General features: G+C 51.4%; 1 pseudogene; it reads left to right on the top strand.

The window, feature by feature from the left end:
* The first annotated feature begins 4,210 nt into the window (after nt 1–4,210).
* LOC136150264 (ATP synthase membrane subunit K, mitochondrial pseudogene) lies at nt 4,211–4,532 on the top strand (annotated as a pseudogene).
* Nucleotides 4,533–23,865: the final 19,333 nt, after the last annotated feature.

The raw sequence follows: 23,865 nt of genomic DNA, 5'->3' as shown, positions 1-23,865 counted from the left end.
AGGAGAGGTTGGCACCCAGGGGCTGGTTCGGTGAGGGCTTCAGGGGAGGTTGAGGCACCTTGAATGAACTGTGAGAGGGAGTGGGAGTTGGGAAAAGAAGATTCTAATAAATGTCACTTTGTCTTATGAATGTGTGTGCATGTGTGTATTACGTATATATATATATACACACATATATATGGTGGCGCTGGCAGTAAAGAACCCACCTGCCAATGGAGGAGACATAAGAGACACAGGTTGGATCCCTGGGTCGGGAAGATCCCCTGGAGGAGGACATGGGAACCCACTCCAGTATTCTTGCCGGGAGAATCCCATGGACAGAGGAGCCTGGCGGGCTACAGTCCACAGGGTCACAAAGAGTCGGACACGACTGAAGTGACTTAGCACCCATGAGGGAGAAAGAGAGCAGAAGGGGTGACTCTGGCCCTAACCCTGGGCCTCTAACCCTAGAGCTGTATCTTTGGATGGGGCCACCATGGTCTTTGAACTCTGTGCTGGGGAGACCAGGAGGCTCATTAGGCTGGAACGTGATCGTATGTACCTATAGCTCAGCTCTATCTATGGGGTCAAAGGTGGTGCAGGTCCAGGCCTCTGTGGCCTTCACAGTTCAGATGACAGTGTGATTCGCTGCTTGGGAGCATGGTCCTGGGAGGCCTGAAACGGGGGGAGTGGCGGGTGTTCCAGAGGGTGTGCAGAGAAAGGGGCAGGGGCGCCTTGAGGCCAAGCACAATTAAACGACACAGCTCACTGTCTCCCCGGGCTTCACCTGTTAGCACGCAGGGCCTCTTTGGTAAGGGGACAAACTTACAACTCAGAGTAAGTCTGTGTGTATGTGTCCGACTCTTTGTGACCCCATGGACTGTAGCCCACCAGGCTCCTCGGTCCGTGGGATTCTCCAGGCAAGAATGCAGGAATGGGTTGCCATGGCCTCCTCCAGGGGATCTTTCCGACTCAGGGATTGAACCTGCGTCTCTTGGGTCTCCTGCATTGGTAGATGGGTTTTTTGCCACTAGCGCCACCTGGAAAGGTAGGGTTTGGTTTACCTCGATGTACAGGAGGAAAACCCAGGGTTCGGAGGTCGGGAAATCTAGGTGCATGGCCCTCCAGTTGGGCTCCAGGGAGTGTCTCCTTGTCCTGTGTGGCTAAGTTTCTCCACCGATAAACTGGATGCAAGGCTCATGTTGTTCATCTCAGAGGTGCCATGGCCGTGACGGTGATCGGAGAGGTCGAGTCCACTGTTCACACAGGAGCTGGGTGAGGGTGGGGTCATGTAACTGTAGTGAGATGAAGCCCGTGAGGACCCCCGCACCACAGGTCCCCCCTGGCAATGCAGCCCCACGAGGGTGGGCGTCCAGGGTGAGATCTTCTGGGACAGGAAGGGGCCCAGCGTGGCTGGGATCTGGGGGAGGACAGATGCAGAAGAGGGGTCCTGGCAGAGGGGGGACTGCCATCCCTGCTTTTCAGGATCCCTTGGGAGAAAAAATTCTCCCCTCCTTCTGTCAAATGAGTTGCAGTCCAGCAATGAACAATAAGAGTAATAAAAAAACAATAACTCGGGACTTCCCTGGTGCTCCAGTGACTAAGACTCTAGGCTCTCAAAGAAGGGGGCCTGGGTTTGATCCCTGGCCAGGGATCTAAACCCACCTGCTGCAAACTAAGATCCGGCACAGCCAAATAAATACATAAAAATTAAAAAATAAAAATAATAGCTCATGTCTCAAGGGCCTGTATATCAATCTCTATTTTAAGCACTTTACCTCATTTCTGCCCCAGAAGAACCCTATGGAGAGGGTACTGTTTTAATCTCTACTTTACAGATGCAGAAACCAGAGCAGTGAAGTGACCTTCTCAAGGTCATAGAACTTGTAAGTGGTGGAGTCATGACTCAGGCTCAGATGATCTGGGGCTTGTCCTGTGCTGTCCTGTCAGGAACTAATCCTGTATCCCTTTTGCTTCAGAGCAGGACTCCTCAGCTAAAGGGACCTCATTTGCCCCACGTATACTAGGCAAAGGTTCGTGGCCACCTCCGAAATAGAAGACCTAGATTGGGCACCCCATGGCTACTGCTCCTTGCTTCTGTACTCTTGGGCAAATTTGTTCATCTGTAAAATGGGTGGACATACATTTGTTGAGTATCTCTTATGTGACACATTTTTTTTGGTTTGTTTTCTGACTGTACCACATGGCTTGCAGGATCTTCATGTCCCCACCACAGACTGAACCTGGGCCCCAGCATCGACAGCACCAAGTCCTAACCACTGGACTCCCAGGGAATTCCATTACATGCCATATTTAATTTAAACCTAACCACTACATTTTGAGGTTGCTCCAATTAGCAGCTGAGGAAGCTGAGGCACAGAGGAGCAAACCAAATCCCCCAAGGCCGCATGAAACAGGCTGACATGGAGCTTAGTCTGACCTATTTTGGAGTGTATGTGCTTTCTATTCCCTCTTGTCCCTCACGTTGTAATCCACAGAGCTTCAATTCCTGCGGGGTGCGGGGCGGGGGGGGGGGGGGGGATGTCAATAATCATTATGTAAAAAAAGTGTTCCATGATTAACTCTGTTTAGGGAAGGCTGTTTTCAGAAAGTTAGAGGTCATTTGCTTCGGGACTTCTCAGAGTCTTTATTACGCTGGTGCCTTGGAAAGCTCTAAGAGGAGAGCAGAGTTAGTATGAACTTCTTAGCTGTGAGATAGTTTGTCGGGAAGAACCTTGTGGGAGAAGCACTCCTTGGAACTCACTTTGGGAAAAGCTGTACTTCACCCCACTGCTTCCCTGAGAACAATAGTGACGACAGTAACAGTAACAGTAACACCACGAAAGAGATCATCATGATCTTGTTAGTTGTGTGTCAGTTGCAATGATACTTTTCTCTGCAGGATTTTTGGGAGATTTTTCTGCATCATCCCCAGATCTAAGCACCCTGATCCTGTCCTTGAGCTCAGGGCAGCTTCAGTCTGTTCCTCATGCCTGGGGCTCCTCACTCCTTTCCTCTAAGCCTTTGCCTGGGTCAGGCCCCTTAGGTTGCTCACCCCTTCCTCCCCTTCCTCACCTTGTTCCTGACAAAAATAAGGGAGGCTCGGAGAAGGGAAGTGATGTGGCCCAGTGTGTATGGTGAGACGGGCACCCCCTATCTCCTGCCCCTCTCCCACAGCCCACTTGCACAGGACACCCCACTTCTGAGAAGCATCCGTGATGGACTCATCCCAGGGCCAACCACGAGCTTCTCTGGTCTGTCTCAGTCTTATCATGCTTGGTCTATATTATGCATCGCTAAGCGACGTCAGGACTGTCTCTTGTTATGCTGTTGTTCAGTCACTAAGTCGTGTCTGACACTTTGCAACCCCATGGACTGCTGCATGCCAGGCTTCCCTGTCTTTCACCATCTCCCAGAGGTTGCTCAAACTCATGTCCATTGAGCCGGTGATGCCATCCAACCATCTCATCCTCTGTTGCCTCCTCCTCCTGCCTTCAATCCTTTCCCACTATCAGGGTCTTTTCCAGTGAGTCAGCTCTTCGAATCAGGTGGCCTAAGTATAGGAGCTTCAGCTTCAGCATCAGCCCTTCCCATGAATATTCAGGGTTGATTTCCTTTAGGATGAACTGGTTTGATCTCCTTGCCATCCAAGGGACTCTCAAGAGTCTTCTCCAACACCACAGTTCAAAAGCATCAATTCTTCAGTGCTCAACTTTCTTTATAGTCTAAGTCTCACATTCATACATGACTACTGTAAAAATCATAGCTTTGACTATACGGAACTTTGTTGGCCAAAGCAATGTCTCTGCTTTTTAATATGCTGTCTAGGTTTGTCATAGCTTTTGGTACACTGTATTTTAAAAAAAGCAGTTTTGTTATGGTATTCATATATAATAAAATTTACATATTATCATATTCATTTAAAAGATGTTTATTATAATAATTTTTCTATATAAAGAGCACAAGTCAGCACACAGAATGATGAATTTTTTACAAAGTAAAAACATCTGTGTAAGCAGCATCTGTGTCTGAAGCAGATCATCTCCTGCCCCAAAGAACCTCCCTGCTGGTTCCTCCCTTCACCCAAGGTTAACTTAAACACCTGACTTCCAACCCCACAGAGGTCTGTTAAAAAAAAACAAAAACAAAAAACAACTCATTGGGACTTCCTGGGTGGTCCCGTGGTTAAGAATCTGCCTGCCGCTGCCGCTGCCAGAGGGATTAGGGGGCCTCAGCGCATGGTGAAGGACACAGGCCATGGAGTTTGAACCTTTTGAAAGATTGAAATCATGGCAGGTCCAGAAACTGATGCCCAGTTCCATTTCACTGGTATCAAAAAATATTTCAACTCTTACACTCTCACAGGGAGAATGAATTGTGTGCTGACCACATACAGAAGTATTGCTTTAATAGTCTTATACTTCAAGTTAAGGTCTAAAAAAACTCCAACTGTGGAAGTAACATAAACAGATTCTGAACTGTACATTATCGGTTAAGCTCCCATGCCTGAAGAAGCTAATGTCAACTCATCATGTGATATTCAATTTGTACAATAAGTTATGAACCTGGAAAAAAGAAGAAATCTGCCTGCCAATTCAGGGGCCCCGGGTTCAATCCCTGGTCTGGAAAGATCTCACGTGCCATGGTCAAGTAAGCCCGAGAGCCACAACAACAAGGCCCGCTCACCTCGAGACTGTACTGCAAGAAGAGAAGCCGTGGCAATGAGGAGCCTGCACACTGCAACGAAGAGTCGGCCCTGCTCGCTGCAAAGAAAACCCACGTGCACACACACACACACAAATTAAACAAACTCATCAACTTATCCCTTTCCCTTTTCCTTCTTTCCTTCCTCCTTCCCTCCCTTTCTGACCCACTTCCTTTATTCCTCCAGCCCTCCCTCCTTTCTTGTTGATTCTACTTCCACATAGTTTATTTGAAGTTTATAGTAAGAGGCACAGTGAGAGTGTAAAAGCCTTAACCCAGTGCCCTGGGGGGCGGTGTGAGGTGAGGGGGTCAAGTTGCTGAAAGACCTGATTCCAGACTGGCCACTGCCATCTGTGAGGCCTGGGGCTTGTGACAGAACCTCTTCGCCTTAGTTTGCTTATCTGTGAAATGGGAGTAATGACTCGACTGACTGCTAAGGGTGATGGGAAGATTAAACAAGGTGTCTTTACCTTGTGTGTGCAAAGTGTCTACATGCACCTGTGCCAGGAAGCCTGGGGAAAGCTCTGCTGGGCGAAAAGATCTCTTACAAGACGAGAAGTGAGGACAGGGGATGAGAATCAAGGCTATTTAATGAGCACCTGCTGTATGCTGGGGCTTTACCTCTGATCTTGCCTGGCTGTCCCGCAAGAAGAGATTATTATCTCCATTTTACTTATTTTAAAAAAAAATTATTAATTTGGGTGCTTCCGGTGCTGACTGCGGCATTCTGTGATCCCTGTTGCAGCACGTGGGCTCTTTGCCCCACCTTATATGGGATCTTAGTTCCCCGATCAGGGATCAAACCCGCATCTACAGCACTGGAAGGTGGCTTCTTAACCAGGAAAGTCCCCATCTCCACGTTACAGATGAGGAGATGAGGCCTGGAGAGGTAAATCCTGAAGACGTAGGTTGGTAAGTGTTGGAACTGGAGCTGGAACCCGAGGAGTCCGGCTTGAATGCCCACATTTCCACCCTGGGAACGGCCTTGTGTTAATGTCGCCTAGCTGTGAGCTGAGCACTGTCCTCTGCGAGGGATGTACCTTGCTGTGGTCCCACTGTGGTCCTATCCTCCTAGAGATGCAGTGCTCCGCCCCTGCACCCCCCTGACGTGATGTGCTCCCTCGGCAGGAGCAGGGCTCTGGGGAGGGGATGGTTTTCCAGGGCAGAGCACTGGAGAGGACTGCCCGGCGGTAGAGGGTTCAGACTGCCCTGGGCACGCGCAGTACCTGTGCCTCCTGGAAGCACGACCTTCCACCCAGGGAAGCTCTGGGGCCCCAGGGAAGGGGTGGCCTATGGGGTGGCTTTAGAGCCCACCACCCCGGGGCGATGGAGAAGAGTTCGCACCTTGCAGAATCCCCTTGTAGGGCCCTGTCCTGCCCATCAGGGCTCATGGGGAGGGGTCGGGGGGGTACAGAGCAGAGTGAGGCAGGTCAGGCATGGGGGTGCTGGTGACTCCTCCAGCCGGGGCAGGACTGGGGTGGGGTGATGGATCCCCCACCCCTGCTGAGTGCTCAGTAAACAGCTGGTCCTGCTGTGACCCCTCCAACAGGGGGAAGGCTCCCCAGACAGAGGAGACTAGCTCCATCAGAGCTAGTCTGAAGGAGAGCGTCCTCTGCATCAGACGAGCTCTGGGGCCCTGAGGCCTGCTTCCTGCCCATCTCCCAGAACCTGTGTGTCTTGCTGTGGCCTCGGAGCAGAGGGCAATGAGGGCACTGCCCCCACCCCTGGTGCCTCAGGCCGAGCCTGGCTCCTCGGGGGGCCTATTGGGAGCGCAGACATCGCCTGCCCTCTTGCTGGCCTCACCCGTCCCTACCCTGACCCCCGAGCTCCCCGGGGCCAGCCGGGACATCTGTATCCATCTCGCCCCAAACTCTGGAGATTCTGACAAATTTCCTTTCATTGCTTGCAGCCATGTTATTTAAAGTAATTAACCTTAATTTATAAATTTTTATATCAAACTGCCTTTTAACTTTTAGAACTGGCAGGAGCAGCCTTATCCCTGGGCTCCTAATAGTTCTCCATTTAATCAAAATTCATCCATCAGGTTCCAGTGTTAAATCATCTTTTAATTGGGAGTTACATTCTGGTTAATAGTTTTATAATTCGCCTCCTCTAATAGTTTTTACCACAGGGATCTCTACTCCATTTTTCCTCACTCTATTATTGAGGGCGCGCGGTTCTGCGGGGACCGCTTGGCTGGGCCCCGCCTCTCCGGCCTCTGCTGGTCGTCGTCTCTTTTGTTCTTGGCGGTCTCATTAATTCCCGAGAAGAGTTGTCTCTGCTGCGTGTTACTAGGGCAGAGCTACTCTCCTTGCTTCCGCAGCCTTCGCAGCTGTGGCCAGTGCCTGCTTCTCTCCACGAGGAAGTCACAGCAACGGAAAGGGAGAGGGAGAGGCATGGAGATAGAAACAGAGAGAGTGTGGCGAGCAAGGAAGGTTCTGGAAGCCCATAGGTCAGGCCCGCAGCGGACGGAGCAGGCGGGGAGAGCGAAGCAGATGAGCTGGGAAGTAGATGCAGACCCAGGCCTGGCTCTTCCTGGGCTCTTGCCCACCACCCGTCAGCCATGTCCCCTTCCACCCGGAAGTTAAAGTTGTGGGAAGGGAAGTAGTCCCCCTGAGACCCAGAGGGGCCCGGGCCGCGGGATTCCTGGAGGTGGGAAGGAAGGGCGGCTGCATTAGAGCTGTCCCCGAGATGCTGCTGGGCCTCCTGGCGGGCGAGAGGGGGAGGGCGTAGAGACTGCAGGATCAGGAAGGGGCCAGAGAGGCTGGAGAGAGACAGGGCGGGAGAAGAGAGCCAAGAGCAAGAAAAGAGGGACTTCCCTGGCGGTCCGGTGGTTAAGACTGTGCTCCTATTGCAAGGGGCATGGGTTCGATCCCTGGTCGGGGAACTAATATCTCACATGCCTGGTGGTGCAGTTAAAAAAAAAAAAAAAAAAAAATATATATATATATATATATATATATATATATATATATATATATATTAAAGAATAAAAGGGTTTCCCTGCTGGCCCAGTGGTTAAGAGTCCGCCTGCCAATGCAGGGGACACAGGTTCAATCCCTGGTCCAGGAAGATTCTACCTGCCTCCAGGCAACTAAGTCCACACTCTGCAACTACTGAGCGCACCTGACGCAACTACTGAGGCCCATGTGCCCTAGAGCCCAGGCTCCACGGCAATGAGAAGTCAGGGCACTGAGAAGCCCGCACCCCCTGCTCGCCTGTGCCCAGCAACAAAGACCCAGCACAGCCACAAAAGATAAATAAACAAAAATTTTAAAATATATTAAAAATAAAGAGCAAGAAAACAGAGGGAAGATAAACAGGGGAGAGAAGGGGAAAGAAAGACAGACAGACAGACAGACATTAGAGGGGTACAGAGAGAATGGGTCCCTCCGGTCAGGAGCCATGACTGGTAAGCAGATGAGTTTGTGTGGGCACCTGCTCACGCAAGCCCACGTGCTCACACAAGCCTGAAACCACACCCAGAGGCATTTCGCACAGGAGTGATGATGGGCTGGGGGCCAGACCCCGCGCCTGTGGATGGGAGTCTTTGAGATGGCCTCAGGGGTGGGATGGGAGTGGGATGGAAGGTTTGCTCCTAGATTCCTGACCCTCAGAAACCTCGTAGGAGAAGAAAGGTGGTTGTAAGGTGCTGCATGTAGGCGGTAATTTGTTATGCAGCAGTAGATAACTCATACACACTCATTCCATCAGCATCACTGGGGGTGGAACTTGACACGGATATGTTTAAAAGCTCCCGAAGCGATACCCGTTCGCATCCCAGGGGGAGGACCACTGCCCTGAGGCCTGTGTGCGCCCGTGAGAGTGTGCATGTGTACCTGGGGCACGCCTGTGCCGTGTGCATATTTACGGTAGGGGGTGGGCACCATGCCACATGTGTTTGTCAGTAGGCAGAAATACGAGCAGCCCCTTGTGTGGATTGGGCCCAGGACCCGTGTCAAGTCCTGGCTCAGGAAGGTCTGGAGAATGAAAAGAGCCTCGGAGGTTTTGTGGCCAGACTGACACGGGCCATCCACCCCTTCCTCTCTGTGAGCCCTCTCTGAGCCTCAGTTTCCCCATTTGTGAAATGAGGACGTGCAGATCGCCATCCTGCCCAGTCCTTTGAGGAGGTGCTATATGAGCTGACTATATGCCTCCTGGACTGGCTTTGGCAAACTGTCTTGGTAGAGTTGTTGTTTAGTTGCTAGGTCATGTCTGACTCTTTGCAACCCCATGGACTGTAGCCCACCAGGCTCCTCTGTCCATGGGATTCTCCAGGAAGAATACTGGAGTGGGTTGCCATTTCCTCCTCCAGGGAATCTTCCCGATCCAGGGATTGAACCTGTGTCTCTTGTGCCTCCTGCAATGGCAGGCGGGCTCTTTTGTTGTTAATGGCTCTTGGTGTAGTGAGATCTGACCTGCAGTGTCATAGACGGGAAAGCAGTCAAGTGTGTAGCGCCCTCTTCAGGACCTGACCTGAAGGAGGGTCTGTCCTGGGGCACATCCCTGAGGATGGGGTGGGGAAGGAGACAACATTAGTCATGGCTGGGTTAGGGCTTGGGATTTGAGGTCAGTAAATAAATAGTCTTACCCTCTAAATGCCAAGTGGCTTAGATGGGCAGGACGAGTACAGAGGTAGGCTGGTGGTTCCAGCTGCGTCTACACCTCTCCTGTCTGTGAATCCTTGCCTGAGCCTCTTATACTTGTTCGGCCTCAGTTTCCTCATCCCTGAAGTGGAACAGCAAACCATCTCCCACCTTGTGCATGTGACATACTGTATCTCCACACCCAAGTCCCTGTCTGGGAGGTTGGGAAAGGGGAGAATCTGGGTGAAAGGAGCTCATCTGGGTCTCCAGGCTCCTGCAAACAGAACTGATTCCCAACCCAGGCTCTTGTTGTGTGACCTCATTGAAGCCATTGCCCCATCTCTGGGCCTTATCATCAGTACGTAATAATGCCTGCCTCGTGGTGGTGTGGAGAAAATGGAAAAAGATGCTGCGTGCGGTGTGTCCTGCATGGTACTTGAAAGTGTCGAAAGTGTTAGTCGTTCAGTTGTGTCCAACTCTTTGGGATCCCATGGACTGGAGCCCACCAGGTTTCTCTGTCCATGGGATTCTCCAGGCAAGAATACGGGAGTGGGTTGCCATTCCCTTCTCCAGGGGATATTCCCAGCCCAGGAATCGAACCCGGGTCTCCTGCATTGCAGGCAGATTCTTTACCATCTGAGCCACAGGAAACAGAGATGCATGGTACTTGGCATCCAGTAAAGGGCAAATTTGCTTGTCATAAGCTCCAGCCAGACTTTTCCAGGTGTCTAAGAAAACACTATGGAAAGACATGATGTTCGCTATCGAAAATGGCTTCTCATTTCCATGAGGCGGGGGAGGAGGGAGAAGACGGGAAGGAGGAAGAGGAAGCATCGTTTGTTGTGAACCCACCAGGTGCCCCTGCAGCAGGGTGCTTTGACTCCCATCCCATGTGGCATCTAAACCTGGTGACAATAAGGATGATCGATCCCACTTCACAGACAGGGAACTAAGGCTCAGGAGGGTCAAGGAGCGTCCTTGTTCAGTGTCACATGGCTAAGGAGTGCAGAGTCAGGTCTGCATTTTCCTGTTCTCTTTTTCTTTCCAAAAAAAAATTTATTTGGCTGCGTTAAGTCTTAGTTGCAGCACACAGGATCTTTAGTTGGGGCCTGTAAACTCTCAGTTACAGCATGTGGGATCTAGTTCCCTGACCAGGGATGGAACCTGGACCCCCTGCACTGGGAGTGAGGAGTAGCCACTGGAACACCAGGGAAGTCCCTCTGTTTTCCTGTTTTCTTTGCGACTCTGTGTCCCCGAAACAAGCCTCTGATCTCCAGTGACTCTGCTAGTGGGAAAGCTTTGTAACTTACAGGGTCACCTGGAGCAGAGCTGTGTGTGATGACATCCAAGGATGGTTAAAGAAGGCGTCACAGTCCCCACAGCACATGAGTCAACCCTGACCCCTGGCTCTGACAGGAAATCTCTCACTGAGCCCATTTCACAGATGAAAGAACTGATGCTCAGAGAGCCGGAGTGGGACCCAGTCGTCAAGGCGTTGGAGCAGCTGAGACTCTGGTGTCTGGAAGAATGAGAGGTGCATGCAGGGGCAGAGGGAGAGGGAGAGGATGGGGGTGGGGGCAGCAAAGCTGTGCAGAGCTGGCCCCTTGGGCTGAGGAGCCCGTGTGTGTTTATAGGGGTCCAAAGAAGAGGCTGAAGACGGGCACCTCTAGTGCCCTCAGCTGCCAGAACCAGGCTGGTGTTTATGCTGCGGTGCCGGCCATTGGATGTCCAGCTCTGGGGTTGGCTGTCCATCAGCCTCCTGGCCCACTTGGCCTACCTTCCCGGTAGGGGCTGTCACTAAGCCCGGGGTGATGAAACAGCTGAGGGGACAAAGAGGGGGGATCTGGCAGCAGAAAGAGGATCCAGGGAGAGAGATTATTCCCTGAAATCTCAGGCCTTTTAGCACTGCCTGTCGGGGTGGGGGAGGTGTGAGGACCCCGCAGACCTGGCAGGATGAAATATTTATTTTCCCTAGTGGCTGAAGCCAGTGATGGAGGAAAGGAGTAGAGACGAGACAGGAGGATTGGAAACTCACCAAGACACAGAGCCCGGGAGACAGAAGTAGGCAGAGAAGGAGCGAGACCAGTGAGGGCCAATAGCAGCCTGTTGGCTGCCCATCCCGGTCAAGCAGGGGCGGCAAAGCCTGCATCCTTGGAGCGGCGCCCAGCTCCAGGGTCTCCGTTTCTATGGGAAAGAATCTGAACTCTTCTGCAAGGGGAGAAACCCAGCTTCCCCTTTTGGGGGATGGAGGGGTTCAGGCAGGGCTTCTCCAGGCCAGGGTGCTTCCCCTCCTCCCACCCAGGTCCAGGCTGTCTCTCCACTCTCCCCCCACCCCCTCCCACCCTCCGGCTCCCGACCTGGGAGAAGCTGCTGGTTCCTAAGACGCAATTCCCAGGACTGTGGGCTGCCAGGCTCCAGGCTCCTTTCTGTCTCACAGCTGGGGACCGGGGCCCTGGCAGGAGCTCAGCTCAGATTTGCGCGAATGAAGCTGGACCGCAGCTCGGAGTAGTGACACAGCCCGGAGCCCGTGGATGCCAAGTCCTGGCTGGGTTTTGGTTTTTCGATTATTCTGCGCAAGTGGGGACATGTCCAGGCCTCCTCTGACCCCCAGCACCACACAGGTGACTTTCTGCTGGGGACGTGAGTGAGGCTGAGAGGTGAAGGACAGTGGGGGGAAGGGCAGGAAGCCTCTCTCAGGGGCCTCCCCGGGGGATGGGGCATTTTATATACTTGCCCTTTTGAGCCCTCGCAATCGGTGGGGCAGAAATTATGACTCCCATTTTCACACGTGAGGGAAGCCGAACTCGGAAAGGTTAATTAAATTGCCCAAGGTCACTCAGCCAGTGATGATTGGAAATCAGGATTCGAATCCAGGTCTGGTCCCAAAGTCTGGCTCTTTTCATGCTGCTGTGTGCATGGGATTGAGGCGGGGGAGAGGAGAGCCTGGATAGGGGAGGGGGGGTACAGGCCAGGCATGGGGAGTGGGTCGCTGGGTGTGGTGGGGCGGGGCGTGCCCTGGACCTGGAAAACCTTTCTTGGCACCCTGGCTGTGCCCCTTTTCACCTGTGTGAGGTTGGGCGAGCTGCTTATCTCTGAGTCACACGTAGATGGAGTGGCTGTGAAGTGTCTTTTCCCTGGTGTTTGGCGAGTAAGTGAACAAAAAGGCAAGTGAAGGCAGGAAGAGGAAGACACATATTCTAACTTGGGTCTAAGGCTGGAGCGCCCCCTTTGATGGGGGACAGAGTCCCTGCAGACACCCAGCTCGTGAACAGCTGCCCTTCTCAACCCACCTAAATGAGGCCCCCCGCTCCCTGGAGACAGGGGAGCCAACGGATAGGTGGTGGATGGGAGTGCACATCCTGGGGGCCCCAATTCTGGTGGCTCCCTATCACAGTATAGCGTCCTCTCCCCTGGAGAATCACCCTGAGGCCTCTTTGTCTGGGCTGGGTTGGTCACTCTTAATTAAACCAGTTGTTGGACTGAATGCCTCCCTTTATCATGTCTAGACCTTTATCATTACTAGACCTAGTAATCCCCCACCAGTGGAGGAAGGGGATGGGAGGGCAGAGGGTTCACAAAATCAAGCCATGCTGCCTCTGGAGACAAGAAGGTACCTGAGAGACTCAAGCCCACCCCTTGATCCCTCTTGGGAGGCTAGGAAACTTGCATTCCAGCCTCAGAATTCCTGGCAGCTGGCTGTGTCTGCATCCCATGAGATTCAGCTGAGGCCTTTTGGCCACCACGACCCTTGGGACTGCTTTCCCACTGAGCTCTTTGGAGCCACTGGGGCAGAGTCCACAAGAGTGGAGGTGACTGCATGTGGCTGACGTGGGGGGCCAAGGACTTACCTGTGAGGCCAGAATGGAAGGCTGGATGGGACCAAGGTTTCCAGTTGCAAAGCCAGGGTCACCCCTGCTTCATCCATGCACACCTGTTCCCTTCCAGGTGGGGGTCCCCAAACACCTCATTTCTCTGCTCAGGCCTTCATGAAAGTGTATGGACCCAGAGACAGATGCCCATGCACAGATGCTCAGACTTCTGGTTGACCTCTCCCTTGTGCCTTCTTCCCTCCCAGCTGAATCTGCCTCCTCCTGCCTGCCCCGTCCACCACCCGCCCCCCGCCCCCCTAGTGTCAGAGGCCAGCTGGGGCAGGGAGGGAGCCAGGGTGGGGCCAGCAGAAGGTGCATAAATCATTATTGGCGAAGACCTCAGCCCTGAGCTGCCGGGTGGAGGCTGCTGCTCACGGTCAGGCCAGGGCATAAATCATAATTCCCCTACAATAGATCCTTTTGCAGCCGCCATCAGGAAAACTGTGTTGGTTTTATCGATTTTTTGACATGGGGGCCTAGGCAGCGGGCGGCTCCTGAATCATTATGAAATGAAACTGATTAGGAATTCATGGAATACTAAATAAACTTTACGAGCCCGTTGTAAGTTTTTTGATGCATGGGGAGCGGAAAATGAAAACTAATGATATAAAAATTACACAGCGTGCTGAGTATTATTATACTGCTATTGATTTGTTTCAAACTGTACATCAAAATCGAAGAGGGCTGGGGAGGCTCCTGCAGAGATGCTGGGGATGTTTGGGCTCACCAGGGCTAGAAGGATTTTTTTTCCCCCTTTCTATTTTTATTTATTTTTTTCTATCTCTTTCCTCTAGCCTCCCTGCTCTGAAAGCCGAATCCTTTCTCCCCACCTCTAGTCTTCTGGAGAAGGCCTCTGGGGGCCACTTAGCCACCCACCCACAGGGCAGCCTCCTTCTCAGCTTGGAATCTGGACCCGGATTCAACTTGAATTCCTAGCCTCCACTGATCTTTCTCTCTGGAATTGCATTTTCAGTCTGTGAGTTTCTCTTTTCCCTTCTGCCTCCAACCCCTCTTCTCTGGGGAAGGACAGCATGCTTCAGGAAAAAGAGCTGAAGATCTGTTTCCTGTTGGCATCTGGCTGTGTGACCTTGGGCATGTCACCGTGCCTCTCTGGGTATCAAAAAGACTGGATTCGTTAGATCAGAGTTTCCCAAGGTGTAGTCTGTTGATAGCCACATGGTAGTCACCTTCAGATCCAGTAAAAAATATTAATTTCCTGGATGAACTGACTAAAGCTCAGGAGTGGAATCAGGGAACCTGCATTTTACTAAGTATCTCTTGTGATTCCCAGACACGTTTGATACCCATGGATCTGAAGTGATGTGATCTGAACCACTTATCCCGTTCTGTTGTCACAGGTGGCCTTAAGGCTGTGAATGTTGCCCTCTGTAGTAGTTAGCTTTTGCTAGTTTGGGATGCAGTAACAAGCAATCCCCAAGTCTCAGCAGCTTACAGCAACAATAGATAATTTTTTGCTCATGATACATGTCTGCTGTGGGTGGTTTGTGACCCAGCTCTGTATATCTTCATTCTTGGGATCAGACTGAAAAAGCAGTCTCAATCAAAGACTTGTTATTCCAGTGGCAGAGGGAAAAGAGCAAGAAAGACGGTGGAAATATTTGATGTTTCCCTGGTGACTCAACGTGTCAAGAATCTGCCTCCTTGCAGGAGAAGCGGGTTCAATCCTTGGATTTGAAAGATCCCCTGGAGGAGGAAATGGTAGCCTACTCCAATGTTCTTGCCTGGAAAAATCTCATGGACAGAGGATCCTGGCTGGCTACATATAGTCCATGGGGTTGCAAAGAGTCGGACAAGACTGAGTGACTGAGCTTGCCTGCATGCATTATCCTACCATTATCCTTTCCTAAAGCTTTTGCTTGACACATAATATCACTTCTGCTTCCGTCCTATTCACCAAAAGGAGTCATATTATCAACTCCAGTGTCAATGGAGTGGAAAGTACACTTACTTCTCCCATAGGAGGATGGCCATCAGGGGGAGGCCCTGCAGCAATAGGTTGGAGAAGAAGGCAGTGGATGCTGTGATGTGTTAAACCATACCCTCCTGGACTTGGTCTTGGGTCCAGGCTGCTCCAGGATTTGGGGTCTGGGATCTTGTTTGGATATACCAGGGGGTCTCAGCCCAGTGTGATTAGGAGTGATGCTGCTTTACGCAAGTGTTTATGCCCCCTCTACACAATCATGTATCTCCGTGACAGTTGTCCACTGACTTCCTCCTCTACCTGCTCTGAGATCCTTGCCTTTCTCTCAGTGGGATTCTTAGTGGGTAGGGCTTAGGGCCTTTGTCTTTAACATCTTTGTTTCTTTCGTTTTTGCCTTCCTGCTGGGAAGGTCTGTAAACACCCACTCTGGATCCTTAGCAGAACTGCTATAGCAATTAGAGTCTTTTTATAAAATTGTCCTTTATCCGCTAAATTCATAGAGTAAGTTTAAATTTCGGGTCTTGGATTTTCTTAAGGTGAACACAATACCTTTTTCTTTTTTTTTTTAGCAAGTGTCTCACTTTTTCACAAGAGATAACTCATGAAAGATACCTCTTTTGCTAGTGTTATGCTATTATATTCAACTTTATATTAGCCTGCGTCTCAGAAAGGTTGACCTCTTCCCCTGGACATACAGTGCGTCATCCCCAGAAGCAGATGACTGCCCAACAATGGCCATGACAGAGTACATCTCCAGGAAGTCCACTGATACTCAATGTCCAGGGGTCACCTGGGGGACCCACTGCATTAACTTGGGTGGGTGGTACTAGTGGTAAAGAACCCACCTGCCAATGCAGGAAATGCAAGAGATGAGGGTTCAATCCCTGGGTCAGGAAGAGCCCCTGGAGTAGGAAATGGGAACCCACTCCAATATTCTTGTCTAGAGAATCCCGTGGACAGAGGAGCCTGGCAGACTACAGTCCATAGGGTCTCAAAGAGTCAGATACAACTGAAGCAATTTAGCATGCATTCACGGGAGATGTCAGGCATGTCCATGGCACAAGCTTGGCCCTTGGGGACCTCAGTATCTCTCTGAGAACACAGAAACACACACACACACACACACACACACACACACACACACACACACACACACACACATATACCTTTTCAGAACTAGACAAACATATCACACACTTGTCCAGAAAGCACACAGGAGTAGGAGTTTTAAGGTTTGAATTTGAATCTCAATTCTGTCCCTGACTGGCTCTGTTGCTTTGAATAAGTGACTTAAAAAAACATGGGATTCAATTTCCTCCACTGCCAAAGATGGATTTGGACTCGATTGTCTGAGAGTCCTTCTAGAGGATGAGGGTGGGCAGAGGTTCACACGCTGGCACAATTCCCAAGGGATGTTGTTGCCTACATTAGTCCCAATTCTTTTCGGTTTGGGGAAAGAGGCTTATAGAAACCTAAAGTTGAATTGGCTTAAGCAAAAAGGAGGTTATTATTGTTGTTGTTCAGTTGCTAAGTCATGTCTGACTCTCTGGGACCCCCTGGGCAGGAGCGGCCCAGGCTTCCCTGTCCTTCACTTCATTGGAGTTTGCTCAGACTCGTGTCCATTGAGTCGGTGATGCCATCCAACCATCTCATTCTCTGTCGTCCCCTTCTCCTCCTGCCCTCAATCTTTCCAGCATCAGGGTCTTTTCCAGTGAGTTGGCTCTTAGCATCAGGTGGCTAAAACATTGGAGCTTCAGCTTCAGTATCAGTCCTTCCAATGAATATTCAGGACTGATTTCCTTTAGGATTGACTGGTTTGATCTCCTTGCAGTCCTAGGGACTCTCAAGAGTCTTCTCCAGCACCACAAAGGAGGTTACTGACTATTAAAGAGGCCAAGGGAGTCTTCAGGTAACATGTGACCTGGAACTTCATACATTACCAAATATCTGTCTTTTTCTCTCAGTTCTTTTTGCCCTCTAGGGATCTTTCTCAGGCCATGCCTTCTACTCATGGTAACAAAATAGCTGCCAGTAGCACTAGGCCCACATCCTAATGATTCAACAAAGGAAACATCTTCTTTCCAATAGTAAGAGTAATTTCTCAAGACTGAATTTCATTGGCCCAGCTAAGGTTACATGCCCACTCATGAACCAGTCACTCTAGCTGGGGGCAAAGGGAGGATTTAGGCCCACAGGCATCCCTGGCTCTGCCTCTGCAGAATGTAATGGACTCACAGTGGGAGAGCGATGTAGGCTCCCAGGAAAATTCGAGGTACAGTCTCAAAAGAGATCAATTCTGGAGAGATGAAAGCCACAGAAGTCCACTGAAGTCCCCAAGTTCAGGGGCAGGAGCAGTGGGGAGGATGAAGGTAGAATAGGTGAGGTTCTTCTGGCCCTAAGTCATGTCTAGACCTTTGGAGATTGCTGGGATAAAGCCCAAGGAAGGGTGTGAGGGGTCCTTCACCTGTTGGGGGAGCTTGAAGACAGTGGAGGCCTGAGGCTGCCCCCCCGGGAAGGGAAGGAGTGTCCCAGCTCCACCACCAGCATCTTCATCTCTATGTGAGCCTGGTTGATGAGTCACCAGCAGTGCTGGCCTCTAAAATCACACACCTGGGTTCACACCCTCTTTCCAGCTATGGGGCTCTGAGCCAATCCCCTACTCTGTGAAGTGAGTTTCTGAGGATGGGGTGAGAAAACATGAGTGCTAGCCCCAACCTGGCTCCCAGGAGCTGCTCAGGTAAGACCCATTTGCACGCTGGCCCTAGAAGCTGAGCTTGCATACAGAAATCCTCCCAGGTTCTGAATTGATGTGCCTGTTGTGTCTTCCCCTCTGGTCTTTTGGTTTTTACAAAAGTATTTTTTTTAATTAAAAATTTTTTAAACATTTAAAATTTATATTTTTAGCTGCACTGGGTCTTCATTGCTACTTGCATGCTTTTCCTTGGTTGCGGTGGGCGGGGGCTATCTTCATTGCGGTGCATGGGCTACTCACTACGCTGGCTTCTCTTTTGCAGAGCACTGGCTGTAGGTACGTGGGCTTCAGTAGTTGTGGGTCAAGGGCTTTGCTGTCCCATCGCATGTGGGATCTTCCTGGACCAGGGTTCGAGCCTGTGTCCCCTGCATTGGCAGGCAGAGTCCTAACCTCTAGACCACCAGGGAAGTTCCTCCACTCTGGTCTTTGATGGAGGGCAGGACCACAGCACATACATGGTTGTGCCCAGGCACTGGCCGTGCCTGACATGCGGTCTATGTCCATGAATGGCTGTGGGATGAATGACAGGGGCAGCTGATCCCTGACCCTCTGCACCACCTGAATGCAGCTGGGCCCTTCAGCCTCTCCTCTGCCGCCAGGCTCACTCTGGGCCAGGGCACAGACTACCTGGCCCAGCTCAAGCGGCTTCCTCCCCTTCTATGCACTGAGGCCAACCACCAGGCCTCTGTGACCCTGCGTCCCACCAACCCCCTCAACCTGACCCCATGTTGATTCCCTGAGGCTCAGAGACGGCACTTGACTTGTCACCCAGCCCCTGCACAGGGCTCCTCTCACTACACCCTAGCTGCCTTGGGGGCCTAGGTTTTGTTCCCTCCCAGGAACCCCTGTGGGTGGAAGATATGGGGTGAGGCAGCATTGCCCTTGGCTGGCCGGCCCCCCTCTTGGGGAGTTTGGGGTGCTGCACACAGTGAATTTAGATGTGGCTCTGAGGAGGCCGTTCATTCATTCTAGCCTGTATCGACTGCAGAATTGAGTGCTACAAGCAAGAAGGAGTTTAGCTATTATTCTCCTACTGATGTGATTTAATGTTTGGTTTATTCCTGGCCTGCTCCCCCACCTCCTCATCAGTTTGACATTTGCATAGTGTTTTCCTGCAGTTTTGTGGAACACACGGTTTTTCTGGCAACTCTCTGCTTTGACTTTTTTTGGGGGAGTTGGGAGCCCAATGAGGCGTCTTCCTTCCCACCCATGAAGCTTTTCCTTCCACCTGTTGGGTAGGTGGGGGGAACACGAATAACCAGACCTCCCTGGTTTTTGCCCCTTTGTGAGCCTGTAAGTCTGGGTGTCCTGGGTGAGTAGGGGTCTCAGCTCACTTGTGAATAAATCTGCCCCCCACCGCCCCACCTCCTGGGAAACATCTGCCCTTCCACCCGGCACCTCTGCCAACACCTCAAAAGCCTTGGGATGCTCATGCTGCCCGGTGGTCAGGAGGCATGTCCTCCCCCTCTGTCTCTTGGTGCTGACTTTCATTAGAGGGGCCCTGCAATGGGGCCACGCGGGCCTCAGGGCCTACAGAATACACGATAGTCTCAGTTTGACGTCAACCAGAAGCAGTCTTGGGGACAAGAGTTCATTGGAAATGGTTTGCTGGGGAGGTGAAAGGGAGCTCCAGGAACCGATGGGATGTGGGACACGGAAGGGAACCTCCTTGGTAGTTGAGGTTAATTCCTCCCCACTTCCTCACCTAACATGCCCGAGCCCCTGCGGACAGCGCCCGGGGGATGAGAGGGGATACGGCTGGGAGCCCTCCTTCCACGAGACCTTGGCCGAGCCAGTTGGGAAAAGGCTCAGCTATACAGGGGTCTCCAGCAGAAATCTGCACATTCCTGAGTCCCAGATGCAGTGCTTGGACGTGTCTCTCTCCAACTGGCCCTAGAATGGAGCGAGAACCGGGTGGAGCTGGGGTGGGGGGATGCGGTGACAGGGAGGCAGCCAGAAGCCCAGGAGGAGGCTGATAACGTGGGCAGAGGCGTCAGCAGCACAGTGACGGGACGTGATCAGGCAGAGGCCGAACGCGCGCCTGCCCAGGGATGCCATCGGCACAAGGCAGAGAGCCAGTGCATATCAAACGCCTACTGTATACAACAAGCTCTAGCTATATGGGACTAGAATTCAAGCTCCTACAACGCTGGGCCTCTGTTTTTTTTTTTTTTTTAACTTATTTATTTTTGCCTGTGTTGGGTCTTGGTTGCTGGGGAAGCTTTTCCCCAGGTATGGTGAATGGGGGCTGCTCTCTGGTTGCAGTGCACAGGCTTCTCATTGATGCCGGGCAGGGGCTGCAGTAGTTGTGACTCCTGGGCTCTAGACCACAGACCCAGCAGCTGTAGTGAACCCGTTTAGTTGCCTGGAGGCATGTGGAATCCTCCAGGGTCAGGGATCCAGCCCTTGTTTCCTGCATTGGGAGGCAGATTCCTTATGACTGAGCCACCTGGGAAGCCCTGGGCCCCTGGTTTTGTTTCTGTTTGCATTCTTTCTTTCTTTTTTTTTTCCTTGTGTGATATTCTTCATGCTTACCATTGTGCTTGGCTCCTGGTCATAAAACCTAGAACAAGAGGGAACATAGCAACCATTGACAGACCATTATATAGGTATTAAGTGCCTTGTGTTTATTGTAATGCATCTGATGACAATCATTAATGGGGAGGTACTATTCATCCCCATTTTACAGATGAGGAAACTGAGGCTCAGTCGGGTTTAAATGATTTGCCCATGGTCACACCTCTAAGTAGCAAAGCCAGGATTTACATATATGTATTTTTGGCCCATTGCTGCTCTGCAAGTGAGATCTTAGTTTCCTAACTAGGAATCGAACCCCTGTCCCCTGTACTGGAAGCACAGAGTCTTAACCACTGGACTGCCAGGGAAGTCCCAAAGCCGTGATTTGAACTCAGGTCCGTCTCCTCTGTGGCATGTTCTTGCACTGGGTGGGGTTGGGGGAGAGGAAAGTTCGGCTTCAGATGTCCTTGGAAGGCCCTCCAACTTGTGAGGTTCTGTCTTGTTAGCCGCCATTCCCCTCTACCCCCCGCCAACCTAAGGAAAAGGAAAAGTCCTTCGATCCTCCCCAGGTGGCTCAGGGTGGATTACTTAGCGCTTGACACGGCGTGTCTCTGTGTCACTGTTCCCGGGCGGAATTAAATCAGGACAGGAAAATATTAATTCCGAGTTGGGGATGGAGGCCGCTCCTTTCCAATTACTCTCCACCCCGTCAGGCTTATCCTGGCGCAAACAAGGAAGGAGGTTGGATTAATTGCTTTGGACTCTGCCCCACTCCAGTCCCAATTACTGGGCCGGCTTGGCTCCCAGCATTATGAAGCGCACTGCTGTGCAGGAAATTGTGTGAAATGTTAACGGATTTTCAGACGCAATAATGGAGCACAGGATTCGGGGCCAGTATTCGCCGGGCAGCCGGGCCCTCTGTGCTGCGGCTGAGGTTAAGTTATTTGGGGTTTCTTTGTGTATTAAAGGATCATCTGGTTAACTCCAAAGCCTGGGGCCACCAGGATGGTGCAGCCTCTGACCCTGCAGAGGAAGGGTGGGTTCCTGGAGAATGAGGAAGCCCACTGCGTTCATAATGATGATAATGATGCCAGCATTTTCTGAGCCTACACACATGCCAGGCACTTACCCACAACATCTACAAGCCTCATCCTTTGAAGTTCCTTTTCCCCACCTTATAAATGAGAAAAAGGGGATACAAAGAGATTAAGTAATTTGCACAACGTTTTTTTGTTCAGTCGCTCAGTCGTGTCCAACTCCTTGTGATCCCATGGACGGCAGCATGCTAGGCTTCCCTGTCCTGCACCATCTCCTGGAGCTTGTTCAAACTCATGTCCATTCAGTCAGTGATGCCGTTCAACCATGTCATTCTCTGTCACCCCTTTTTTTCCTGTCTTCAATTTTCCCCCAGCATCAGGGTCTTTTCCAATGAGTTGGTTCTTTGCCCCAGGTGGCCAAAGTATTGGAGCTTCAGTTGCAGCATCAGTTCTTCCAGCGAATATTCAGGGTAGATTTCCTTTTGGATTGACTGGTTTGATAGCCTTGCAGTCCAAGGGACTCTCCGGAGTCTTCTCTAGCACCGCAGTTCGAAAGCATCAGTTCTTTGTTGCTAAGCCTTCTTTATGGTCCAACTCTCACATCCATGCATGACTACTGTAAAAATCACAGCGTTAGCTTGTTTCCTGGTGGCAAAGTCAAGATATGAACCCAGGTCTGTCTCTAAGGCTACTCTCTTTTGGGGTACCACCCTGCTTCTTCCTGTCTTCTTAAAGATGCATTACAAATGCATCTGTCCTACCACACTCGAACTTCTGGGGTACAAGGTCCTTTCTTGCTCTGTCTCTGCATCTTCACCCATTGTCAAGGCACCTGGCACACAGCAGGTACCTGCGAAAAGGTTTATTGAATTGTACTGAACTTGGCCTAGCATCTGGATTCCAGGATTTATTAACGGTATAAAGGGGGTGAGCTGCTGAGACCCAAAGAATGAGCCCCATTTGGGTTTATCTGGAACCCACTGGAGGGAGTTGGGGGGGGGGAGTGTGTCCCCAGCCCTGATGTGGAACTGATTCTGCCTGGAGGCTTCCCACATACAGTTTCTGTTTATCCTTACCAAAACCTAATGAGATGGGTGGCATCACCCATATCTGAGAGCTGTGGAAATGAGGCTCAGAGAGGTGAGTGCACTTGGGTGGGGTCGCACAGCTAGTAAAGGATGGCCTGATCCACTCCAAGAGTTTGGTTTCCCTTAGTCCATCGAATCTGGAAAGGCCTAGGGTGTGGATTTCAAGCTCCAAGATTTTTACATCTCTTAATGTTGTGGCACCTGTGGTTTAAATAGTAAACAAAATTCTGCCCATGAATTTAACGTGCCAACCTGGGTAAAGCGGAAGTGCTCTGATGAAAGAGGGACATGGGGACCCCGTGTGTCTGCAGAGGACTGGGGGGATGAGGGCAGACTTGTTGAGAGGGGTGAGTGACTTGGAGAAGGGGACAGGGGTGTGGTTCTTGGAGAAGTGAGTGCCAGGTAGCTAACAAAGCTCAGACTCCCCTGGGGTGGCTGCACAGAAGGAGAACCCGACTTGAGGGGTGGAGTCCCCAGAGAAGGACCCTGGAGATGGGAGGGTGGCAGAGAATGAGGGTGCGGCACGCCGAGATCATCAGTAGCTGTCCAATTCTCACCTGCCCCTTTTAGCTAAAGGAGAATTAATTATGTGCAGGGGACGCCCCCTTAATGGCCATCATTTAGTTTAATTTAAGAAACAGGCCTCTCCGCACCCGCCCCCCACCCCCCAAGCCAGCGGCAGCACCATCGGCAGATGCGCTGATGAATGACCTCCTCCTGTACATATACACGAGAGCAGAGGTTCTCAAGCTGGAGCCAGCCTCTGAATTTCTTGGAGGGCTCATCAGAAAAATCCTACATGATGCAAGGAAGAGCCTGCATGCCAAAACTAAGACCCAATGCCACCAAATAAATACATAAATAAATAACAATAATAAAACCCCCCACCGTTTGCTAGGCCCCGCCCCAGGTGGTATCCGATGGTCTGCCTAGCCAACAATTTCCCAGATGATGCTGATGCTTTCTGGGGCTCGGGGGAACATACTTTGGAAATCGCTGTAGTGGAGACAGGGTTTCAAGTGAGCGCCATCCAGTCCTTGAGAACTCGGGCCCTCGCCGCCTACAGGGCTCCTGTGATCTGGTGGGGGAGGGGCGTAGCCATCTCTGTCATGTTATTACACGCCCCACCACAATCCCTCCAATGATGTGTAGGACAAGCGCATTTTCTCAGCAGCTCAGTAGCCCCTGCCCTGGGCATTTCTGCTTAGGAGTGGAGGGAGGGATGCCAACGGCTTGATTCCTTGACCCCTCTGCCTGTATGCAGTGCCCCCCACATCAAGCTGGACTCTGGGGACACCCGCTTGCTTCATCCTCAGCCCCTAATCCAGAGGGGTGCAAGGGTAGCTGGACCCTATTTTGTGGGCCCTGGGCTCCAGGCCACACGGAGAGAG

The sequence above is a fragment of the Muntiacus reevesi genome, chromosome 18, assembly GCF_963930625.1.
Source record: "Muntiacus reevesi chromosome 18, mMunRee1.1, whole genome shotgun sequence".
Taxonomy (NCBI): domain Eukaryota; kingdom Metazoa; phylum Chordata; class Mammalia; order Artiodactyla; family Cervidae; genus Muntiacus; species Muntiacus reevesi.
The sequence above is the reverse complement of the archived record's forward strand: the minus strand, read 5'-3'. Positions and strand labels throughout refer to the sequence as shown.